We start from the raw sequence: 11,215 nt of genomic DNA, 5'->3' as shown, positions 1-11,215 counted from the left end.
TTTTTTTTTTTTTTTTTTTTTTTGGTTGAATAGGTCTTGAAATTCACAAAAACTCTTAACATTCATCAAATGATTTGGCATTATTACTTGATGGATATGAAACTCCTTAGATAGGTCACATATCAAATTTAGTGGCTTGTTTCACTCAAATGAATCAATAATTTAAATAGTGTTACACACACAAAAAAAAAAAAAAAAATGAAAATTGCATGTACCAACCCTAAAAAAATCCCATATGACAAGTCAGTGACACCTTTTTCCAAAATCATAGGTACCCCTCCTATTTTACAAAATTTATAAGAGATTAGTCTATTCCATTAGTGGGGCTCCATTATGTGATGATGTCAGCCAATTAAATTTTGATAAATGACCAAACCACACTTGAGGAAAGGTAAAATGGTAAGTTTCCCTTTCTTTGCATAAACCCCCTAAATCAATCAATTAGGGCTCCAAACCCTTCACCCCAAAACATTTGTTCTCCTCCAGAAGGTCATGCGAGAGAGTACCTTCTTGAATCTCTGAAGAACGACGGTTTAGTGATCTACAATTAGCTATCTAAAGAATTGCAATGACCTACAAGCTGAGCTTGAAATCTCTCTCAATCTCACATTCTCTCATTATCTCTTTGTCGCTCCCTCTTTCTCTGTTTCTCTCTATCCCTAAAACCTTTATCTCTGTTCCTCTCTAATTGCTTTGATGGTTGTGTATGATTATCACGTGTATATGATTATGTTCCATGTGTGTATGGTACTCGTTTGATTTCTATTTCTATTTTCAATTGTTGGATATTTAGTGGAAACATGTTGTTGAGTACTTCATCAATAGACAATCATTATTTTCTCAAGTTCTTAATTGATATTTTTGGAAATTGGGAGAATGATCCTTTTGTTGTTTACTGGGATATGTGGTTGGTTTGAAGAGATGCTAATCTTTTAATGGAAAAATTTGTGTAGATTTAATCTTGGGTTGTTATTAGAATGGAATTTAAAAGGGTTCAATTTGCAACTTGAAAAGGGATTTAGGTATGTTTAATCTTGAAATTAAAGTTTAGAAGTTAGATCTTTTGATGGTCGTTCGCTTCATATATTAAGCATTCAACATCTCATTTCAGATATCAGGACCTCTAGCTATCATTAGGTCTTTTAACCATTTTCTCTATTAGAAACAGAGAAACACATTAATCTCTTTAGTATTCTTTTTCTGTATACATAATTGATTAATGGCTAGATATCATTTATAGAAAAAAATAGTAAATTCATCATATGTGTTGGTTTTCATCAGCATTATTTTTTCCTGTTATTTTCAATATTATACAAATTGTTTAACTGATAAATTTAAGCGATGGATATATTTGTACTCATGCTTTACCATTGATGAGAAAATTGTGGACCCAAACAAGTATAAGTACTTAGAAATGGTGTCAAAAATATATAACATTGTGATCAGAGAACATATACCTGCAGGGTATACTGTAGAATTCAAAGGTGAAATCTGTGTTACCTAATCCAGAGGATGTGGAGGTGAGCAATGATACATCTATTTTGAGTTTGTTTCCTCTTCATCATGATGTGGATATGATCAAGTTATTTGTGTATGATTTACAAGTAAGTAAGCACCCTACTTCTAATTATACCATAAATTACCACCGAGATTCAGGGATTTCAAAAGAAATACCCCAACATAGGATTCATAGTAAGGTGATGCCAACTGTGATTGATAGGATCAGTAGGCTTCCAAAGTAAAATGTCAGGAGAGGTGGTGCTACTATCACTATTGTGAGGGCATTTAGTGGTGCATCTGGTAGTGGTCCTGTCACTATTGGGACTAACGGTATATATGAAGTTGATTTGATAAATGACTGGTTTAATGGTGTATCTCCTGTCACCATTGGTAGAGATAAAGGAAAAGGAAAGAACATAAATAGTAATGTTGAATGCCAAGATGATAGTGAAGTAAAATATATTGTTTCAGGTGAGGAGGAGGATGATAAATATGATTACATTGATAATAATGATAGATTAAGTTTAGAGAATATGAATAATCATGAAGAATTTGAATCATTAGACTACAATTTTGAACAGGATTAAAAAGTACATGATAAAGAGGCTGAAATGAATGATGATGGGAGAATCCTGTTTGCTCGATTTGATGTGTTTGAGGATATAAACCATTTTAGTTCTCTCCTTCAAATTGATATCATTCAAGAAAGGGCGCAGATTTCGAAATAAAAAAATAAGAATAGAAGGTTTACAACTATATGTGCTGGAGATGACTATAATTGGAGGATACATGCATCACTTGCGAAGATAAAGTGAATTTTGTGATCAAGTCCCTTAGTCAAGCACATATATGTAAAAAATATATAGAAAAAAGAAGTATACACATTATAAGTGGATTATAAAGAAGGTTGATCCAATGCTTGTTACAGAGTCAGACATGTAAATAGAAAGCATGGTCACTTTCCTATATGAACAATATAGTATTCATGTTTACTGAAAAGAGAGCATGAAATCAACTATATTAAGTCATATGTAAAATTTTCAAAGTATAATGAATTTCTAAGAAAAATGAACCCTAGTACTTTGCATAGGCTTGTACCTTATAAGAGAAACATCATTGAAAAAATACGATTTAAGAGACTTTGTTTTTTCAATCTTGTAAGATTAAATTTTTTAGTAGTTGTAGATCTTTAATAGGTCTTGATAGACATCATTTAAAGGGTCAGTATGGTGAGATTCTCTCGTCAGAAATATCTATTGATGATAATAATGGTTTGTATTATATTGCATTCACTGTGGTTGAGACTGAGAACAAAGATAATTGGGCATTTTTTCTTTAACAATTGGATAAGGCACTGCAGATTGATGCATATCATATGGGTTTATGTCAGGTAAACCAAAAGGTATGTTTCTATTCTTGAATTATTATTTTTTATACATATCTAATTAAGTCAAGATTTATGTAGCTAAAATGTTTTTCTAATTTTGATCTGTAGGGGCTTACAGATGAAATTAGTGGAATCTTCTCAGGTGCTCTTCAAAGTAATTGTAGTAGGGACCTGTACTATAATTTCAAGGCCTCATTTCCTGGCTAACTGAGGTATATGCATGAGACAGAATCTACTAAATTAATTAATCTATTTTAAAAATCTAGCGTTGGGTATGCTAGCGGGTTACCCAGGAATTAGGCATGCTAGCAATTGTTGATCATTAGATTTCATCAATTTGAATTGAACTGTTATATTTCTATTTAATATCCTTTATTATTTTAATCTAAAATATGTTAAGATAAGGAGAAATACTTACCAAATACATGGTACAGTTTTCTTGGAAAGAGGGAAAGACCTCATTTCTAAAAACGCACGCCTTTCTCTCCCTCTTCCTCATTTCTTCCTCTTCTTCCCCCCTTTGCAAACCCGGTCTACAACTCTCTCCCTCATCCCCTGTTGTTTTCCGCACACCATCCCTAATCATCTGTGACCATTCCCTCTTCCTAACTCCCATTACAATAATAAAATATATATATATATAAGGGAGAGAAGCAACGACCATTTGTCAGAGTCAAAAGTAGCATCGGAGTGCCTTTGATCAGGTAGTTCTGCTTCCGATGCCGGAGGAACAGGGTGGGATAGAAAGGTAGTTTCAGAGTTCAAGATTTATGAACTTGGAGGTTCCACTTCTCTGATGATATTATAAAGCTGGACAGACACAGAAACTTTCTTCGCTAGCTAGATCCATTTTTTAGGGACACATTTCATAATTTCAGGGACACCATTAGAGGTTACGCCTTAGGTATTCCTCTAGGTTATTTCTGTTTGATACCTTATGAGTTGCATTTTGATATTTGTGCTCCATTGTTACTTATTTTTCTTGTTTCCTTAATTGTAATTTATGATTTTTTTAGGCTCGTTACTCTTCATGATGAAAAGTTCCTACTGGTTATAGTTATGTTTGACTCTCTATCTTGGCATCTTTCATCTCCTTTTGATAATGTCTACATTAGGATCACTAGATAATAATCTAACAGGTTGCTCAGTCCTCAAAGGTTAGTATTTGAGTTATTTTAGTTTCTTGTTCTAGTTTAAAGTGTCAGTGGTCCTAGAACACATTGGAGTTACAATTAGATTTTTTTCTTAAGTTGTTATTATAATTTTGTAAATTGTAGTGTGTTTGTAGGAAAGTTTGTAAGTTCCTCTAGTGTTTTTGTAGGAAATTTTATAAAATTATGGCTGAAAACCAATCTTAGAATGAATGCTTATAGAAATATTAGATTTGCCTACTAGTTATTAATGCTTAGCAATATTGTAAATTCCATTCATCATGAAAATTATTATCACTATATATGTTTTTTTTTTAAATAAAATATCTCTATTACCTTATATTTTTAAGCCACATTATCGAGAATTCCAATCTAAAGTCATTTCTTTTACTTGTTTGATCTTGTCAGAAGAAAAGAAAAACATTTCATAGTTTGCTTCATGAGAACTGCTAGCCATTTTCTTGTATTGTACTTGAGGATGTCAAAGGTTAATATTGACACTTTTGCCCTCACTTTTTCAAAAAAAGTATAATTTTACTATTTTACCCCTAAGATAATATGGGCAATCGACCCATCAGTCTTTACCAATACCGATCTGATGCAATCAATACGAAAGTTGAAACAATGTATCCAACTAATAATAAAGTAGAAAATGCTCGAAGAAAGGTAAAAACTATTCGAACCATGCAAATCTCATTGAAATAAGATACTCATTCATAAACTTAAATCGTCAAGCGTTACATAGAAGATTTAGTAGGGAATACAGTATCCAATTATGATTCTAAAGAATAAGAAAAACATGGCAAGAAGCAGAGAGGTCCCTCCACACACAACATGTTTAGAGGGTTTCTTTCCATATGAAAGAATCTCTTCTAAACATCTAGGGCTCGTTCCCAAAAACTCAGTAAATTTAGGGAAGTTATTCCCTTGTGATGATTTTCCTTCCTTGCAAATGTTGCTTCTTGATTGAAAGGCATGCCACTCGTGTTCTGCTTTAGTTAAAGAATGATATGATTGAAATACAACTCTTAGATACCCAGTCACTTGCGCTCTGCATTCCAGCCAAATCTGGTATATTCCTCGATTATACCCCTCAAAAACAACATAAAATTTTCTAGCCATTGTCTTCTTTCATCCTAAGGAAACAGAATGACAAAATGGATAATTAATTGAAGATGTAGATATCAAAAGTACACAAAGGAGAACTACTAGCTGGAAGCTTACTTTGTTAAAAATCTCACTTAAGTCCTTGTAAAGTAAGCCAATCTATCATGCCCAAAAAAGATAATGGGTGATCGAATGCAAGATAAGATATACATTAAAAAGTAAAAACCAACTGATGTTTTTAATGACATTTGTAGAACCTAAACATGAAAGAGAGATTAAACAAAGAAAAAAAGGTTTCAAATCATAAGAGAAATATTAAAGAGGAAAGAAAAAGAACACTTATATTACACATTCACAATACCATTTTAATATTTATCACAATCTACTTAATATATCTAAGCCTTGTTTTATCGATGGGTCAAAAAGCAAGGATGAATAGGATTTGCAATGTTGCTAAATATTAATAACTACACATAAGATATGCCAACACAAAGCTATGAATTGTCAACAGAATCTCTTTTAACTAAAGAAATCCTTACTTATAAGAAGAAAAAATAATTAAATTAAAAAAAAAAAAAAAAACCAATGGAGACTCGGTGCAACACTTAGAAAGAACTGTAAAGAAAAATAAATGAAAATAAATTTACTCACGGCACATGCAAACCATAGAGATGTTTACTCTATAGTTCTATTGCAGACTTATTACCCAGAATCAAAAAAATTTGTTATCATTAATCATCATCTAGCTGTTGGGGAATATTCAATCTTACATTACTTATATTTTTTTTCTTTTTTTAATATTTTCTTCTTTCAAGTTGGCAACTCATTCATCTCAACTATTTCAAGATATACTCGTTCGACGGAGATGTTGATTATTGAGAATTTGATGTTCTAACCAATAAAAGAATATCTACACTACTATAATTTTATGTGTTGCTCTGTGGTACTTGAGAAGCTCATTGCCATTTCATTAATTGTACTTAATTTATGAGAGTCATCTCGTGAACCTCTCCCTCATAAAGGATTCAACTGAGATTATTGCATTCGTTTTTATGCAGTCATTTTTTTACCATTAATCTCCTATGTGACTGTCATTTATGACTATGTTAATGATAGACAGTACATCTTAATTCTGATTATTGACATAAAATGAAAAATTAAAAACAAAGGAAGAAATAAATACATGTTTGACCTTATGACTGAGGTAGAATCAATATTTGATATTCGACATATAAAAATGATCATTTGTCTATCCAATTCTCTTGAGTTGTCTAACAGGGCCCTGCATGTGGCTTAAGTGAAGTTGTCTATCATGTTACGCTTAGTAAGATTACCATCATGGGAAACATTCTTTTAGTAAACTAAATAAAGTTTAGATACATAGTGCTGATCATATGCAAAGGCAATGGTCTGCTTCATTATTGAGACAAATTTTGACCCAAACCAAGTGATGTAAAATCAGTTTACAATTATGTGAACAAATACTAGCATCACAGGAGGATCAATATGAGATAATATCATTAGGTTACAATAGGAACACCAATAACATAAACATTCAATCTACCTTAATAGTATATGAACATCAGGATTTGTAATCTATGAAGCTCTTAACATAATTAGCATACTCTGCACACAAAAAAAATCTAGTTGATATTTAATTACAGAACAAAAAACTCATACCATAACTAGACTGTTGGCTGACAATACAAGGAAGAACGTTAACCAAAAAGTAAATTATCACTGAATTAGTAACTCAAATTTCTCAGATGGGGGTAATCCTCTATGTGGGTTGATGGTTGTTTTGTTGTTGAAGAGAGAATTAAGAACCAAACTAAAGAAGAAGAGTTCTGGGAGTCTACCTACAAAGATCATGGGAATTTTCATAACTCAAAGAACCCAAATTACCTTTAATTTAGTATTATTCAAAGCTCTGCTGCTAAAAGTTTAAAAATTTTCTTAACTTTCGAAACTCTTAATGAAATCAAAAACTTATAGACCAGTTGATAGAAGTAAATTAACCAGGGTTTTTCCCCTTATGAAAATCCAATGCACTATTTATCCCTCCTTCAAGAAAAAAAAATGTACAGCTATAGTTTTTCTAAGGTATACAAGTAAGCACTCATTTGATCCATTCAGATAAAAAAGAAACCCTAAACAACTAAAGAGAAAACTCAGACCTTGTAGAGATCGATGCATTCAGATAAAAAAGAAACCCTAAACAACTAGAGAGAAAAATTAGACCATGCAGAGGAAAGAAGGGATGATCGACCACTGGCAGAGGCTAGAGAGGACGATCAATCACTTGAAGAGGCGAGAGGGGATGATCGATGCCAAGCTATGAGAGGGGATGATTGAGCACTTGCAAAGGCGAGAGAGGCTGATTGAACACTTACAAAGGTGATAGGGGAATGATCAAACACTGGGAGTGGCGACAGGGGATGATAGACTAGATGCGAGGGGATGATCGAGCACTTGTAGAGACTTCTTTCTTCTCTTCTTCATGATTAATCCTTCGAATAGCTGGTATTATGTTCAAAAACTGTTGCAGCGTGAGTAGAGAGAGAGAGAAATTCAAAAACTACTATTGCGTGAGCAGAGAGAGAAATTTATGGTGGTTCGCTGACATGTCAGGGACAGAATATGTATAAAGTAGGGGCAAAGCATGTACCATGGCCTTGTATACGTAGTGTACATCAATTCATTAAATGAAGAGCAACGATTCAATTATCCAAATCAGACGATCTATATTTACTAGCTTACCTTACTCCTGGTTAACATACTGCCATGGCTAGCCTTTTTCCATTAATTTATTATCATAAATTATAAATTCTAGATATAGTGTAGAATAAGATATTATGATATAATAATATTATAATAAATGAAACCATGATCATATATGATGATATTATGATATATTAATATTATTATAAAATGAGTCATACTTACTACATATTCAATAGATTATGCAAATACAGTCAACCTGACTGCATGTGCATAATCTATTACATGAGATGTATCAAAATTCTTATAACATGAAGGGAGGATAATTCCAAATATTAAAAAGAAGTTAGAATTGATCATTGATGATTCAAGGGTCTGTAGGATTTTTATAACTAGATAAAGGTGTTTGTAGTATTAAAAGGAATGACAAGGTTTGTAATAAATTTGTCAATCATGATCTGTTATTGTAGAATTCGGGAAGGTACAAGAATTTCTCATAAATATGCAGCAGTAGCAGTCAGGCATATTAAATGTGATATTGAAGCCTTTTATGATGAGTTTTACACCTTAAGAAATTATAGATTATCACATAGAGAGATGATTCATCCATTGTTAAACTTACAAAAATTAGAAGTTGTTAATAATACTAATGTATAGCACCCTCCACCACTGAGAAGACACGCAGATAGTTAAATCCTTATGTCATAACTAATTTATTCTATTTACTTAAATTAATTCATTTATTTATTAAGTAATTTACTTAACTAATCCAGGTAGACCAAAGAAAAATAAAAAAAGAAAAGATGGGGAATTAGATCCTGGAGAGTTTAAGAAGAAGTATGCAAGTTTATGGTGTGACATTTGCAAAGTGATGGGGCATAATAAAAAGACTTATAAGGATTCTTAGTCAAAGGGTAGAGGGCATCTTCCAGTCAATGACTAGTCTGAAGGTACTATCATTTGTATGGTATAGTGAAGTTATATTTTTTTATACACCTTGATTTATTAAACATTCTTATTTTTTCTTTCTTCATGGTGTAGAGAAAGGAAAAATGCATGTTGATATGAATGCAACTGATTACTCTCAAAGTACCATCAGATCTCAAAATTCAACTTTTATCACCCAAGCTAATACAAAAGAAAAACAAAAAAATAAGGAATGTTTAGAAGGAAGCAACTATAAGGGCAAAGAAAGCAACTTCTAAAGGAGCAGATGCCAGTAAAGGGATGATGACAGTTAAACTTAGAGTTGTTAGATCTAAAATTAGTTAGGGGATGATTTGAATGTTGAGAAATAATTTGTATGAATTTTAAAATATTAACTTGTAATGTTTTGGTTTTGGAGTTAGGGTTTGTTGTTTTAATGAGATATGTGGTTCTAAACTTATATGGATGATGGTGTGTGATAGTTTTAAACTTATGTTGATGATGATGTGTGTGGTTCCTTTTATTCGATGCTGAAATGAGTTTTAAATTCTTAAATACAAATTTTAGGTGGTGTTACTGTCAAACTTACAAAATAATAGAAATTTCATTCATAGTAAGGATCAAGTACATCAATATCTCATTGATAAGTTAATTTAATAAGCTCCATTCAAATATACAAAATAGCAACAAGCATGATTATTACAAAATTTTGGATCTCTTCCATCATCCTTTGCAACTTTTCCTTCAACTGTTGAAATGTTGTGCTTCTTTCACCAACGACATCGGGATTATTGTCTCTAGTCACTTGAACCACACCAAGTGCACCCATGGGTTCACACCAATTGAAAAATCCACACCCTCCTTCTAGATATTTTGTTTGCTATTGTATAATCTATTTCTATTCTTGATAAACTCCAAAATTCTCACTGCTACCTTTCTTTGGCATTCACATTTTATGTTCCAATATCTTAAGTGACCTATAAAGTTGTTGTCGTTTACAACTACTCGATAACATATTTTATCTACAAAATAGACACATGACAAGAGCAAATGGCTATATAGAGCTTTTAGTGCTGATAAAATAAGGAAATAGAGAATGTGAAAGAGCAAAGCAGTTATTTCTTAGGCTATAGAACTAACCAAACTCCATGTCAAATGCATACTTTCATCCTTATTTTGCTACCCATGAACTAGTAATAGCCACTTTAAGCAATGGTAAGCCTAATAGATGTCTACCTTCTTTAAAATGAAAATGTTCATCACTTGTGTTCTCAAATTGATCATATTGCAGAAATCACATTTTGTCACCCTTGGAAGGATTGTGCAATGATGAGATGGGATCCCCCTGAGACGACAATGGTTCACATATTTACGATCGAGGCTACGTCCTCACCCTAAGCAGTATACTTTTGCTTCCGCTCTAGAATAGGATTATGAAAAATGAGCAAAATATTTTTAAAACAAATGGTTAATGGCTACGACATGCATAGAGTTGACCAAGACTACCCACAGACCATAGACCGGTCCTAAATAAGTCATAAACCTAATTGGATCAAACTACCTAAGTTAACTTGAGCCAAAGTTGTACTAACTCAGAGCCGACATCGGATCCATTTTACCGATGCTATTTGCACACTGACCAACGTCAGCTAATAACTATGTCAGCCAGAGTGCAAATTGCGTTAGGTCCTGCAAGTTTGTAGGGATTATGATAATCTTCTGTCAAATATTGACCCAATCTCGTACCTTGAAACCTAGAGGACGTACCTAGACACAATCTATGACCTTAGGATACCTAGAAAACTCTAAAAAATACATGTGACAAATGTGCTAATTGCTCACACCCTCTGGGAATATATACTTCCCATAAATAGATCAAATCTCTCTTCATGCAGGGAAGGAGATCACATCCCTATACGGAAGTATTCTTATAATTTCCTTGGTGACCAAGGAGCCTCTCAACTATAAATATATGACCCCTCCCAAGTTTTGAGAAACACACACGATCTCACACAATCATAAACACACTCTGTGTACACATATCTGACAAATTCAGTCGATTCGCACTTTAGAATTGTAAGGAACAGTTGTTGTACTTTGCACTAGTTTGAGCTTGCACTGACCACACCTGAGCATACACCCTTCTAGCCGAAGATCACCCTTGATGGAAGTTGTAGATGGGTAATTCCTCTTTCATTCCCTTTCTACATATCTCTATTCCAGATTTTTCGTACCTAGTTATTGCTCTTCTATTGAACACGACTCATTAGTGTCCCCATTAGGGCAGCAGTAAATTACATCCAGTTACATTGCCTTTTGTAGGGATTTTCACCACACTTCCTTCTTCAATGTTGTATATTAGGTCATGATTTATCTACTGTAAAATTTTTATAATTTATTAATTTTATTTACTATTTTTACC

General features: G+C 32.7%; 1 long non-coding RNA gene across 1 annotated transcript; it reads right to left on the bottom strand.

Moving 5' to 3' along the window:
* Positions 1–4,734: 4,734 nt before the first annotated feature.
* On the bottom strand, positions 4,735–7,841 carry LOC122083732. The gene is made up of 2 exons (XR_006141714.1): positions 7,539–7,841; positions 4,735–5,174 (listed from the first exon to the last, which is right to left on the bottom strand). It is a non-coding gene; the product is annotated as an uncharacterized LOC122083732 (long non-coding RNA).
* Between the last annotated feature and the right edge of the window lie 3,374 nt (positions 7,842–11,215).

This window comes from Macadamia integrifolia, chromosome 7, assembly GCF_013358625.1.
Source record: "Macadamia integrifolia cultivar HAES 741 chromosome 7, SCU_Mint_v3, whole genome shotgun sequence".
In the NCBI taxonomy this organism is placed as follows: Eukaryota; Viridiplantae; Streptophyta; class Magnoliopsida; order Proteales; family Proteaceae; genus Macadamia; species Macadamia integrifolia.
This window is presented reverse-complemented; position numbering and strand designations above follow the sequence as displayed.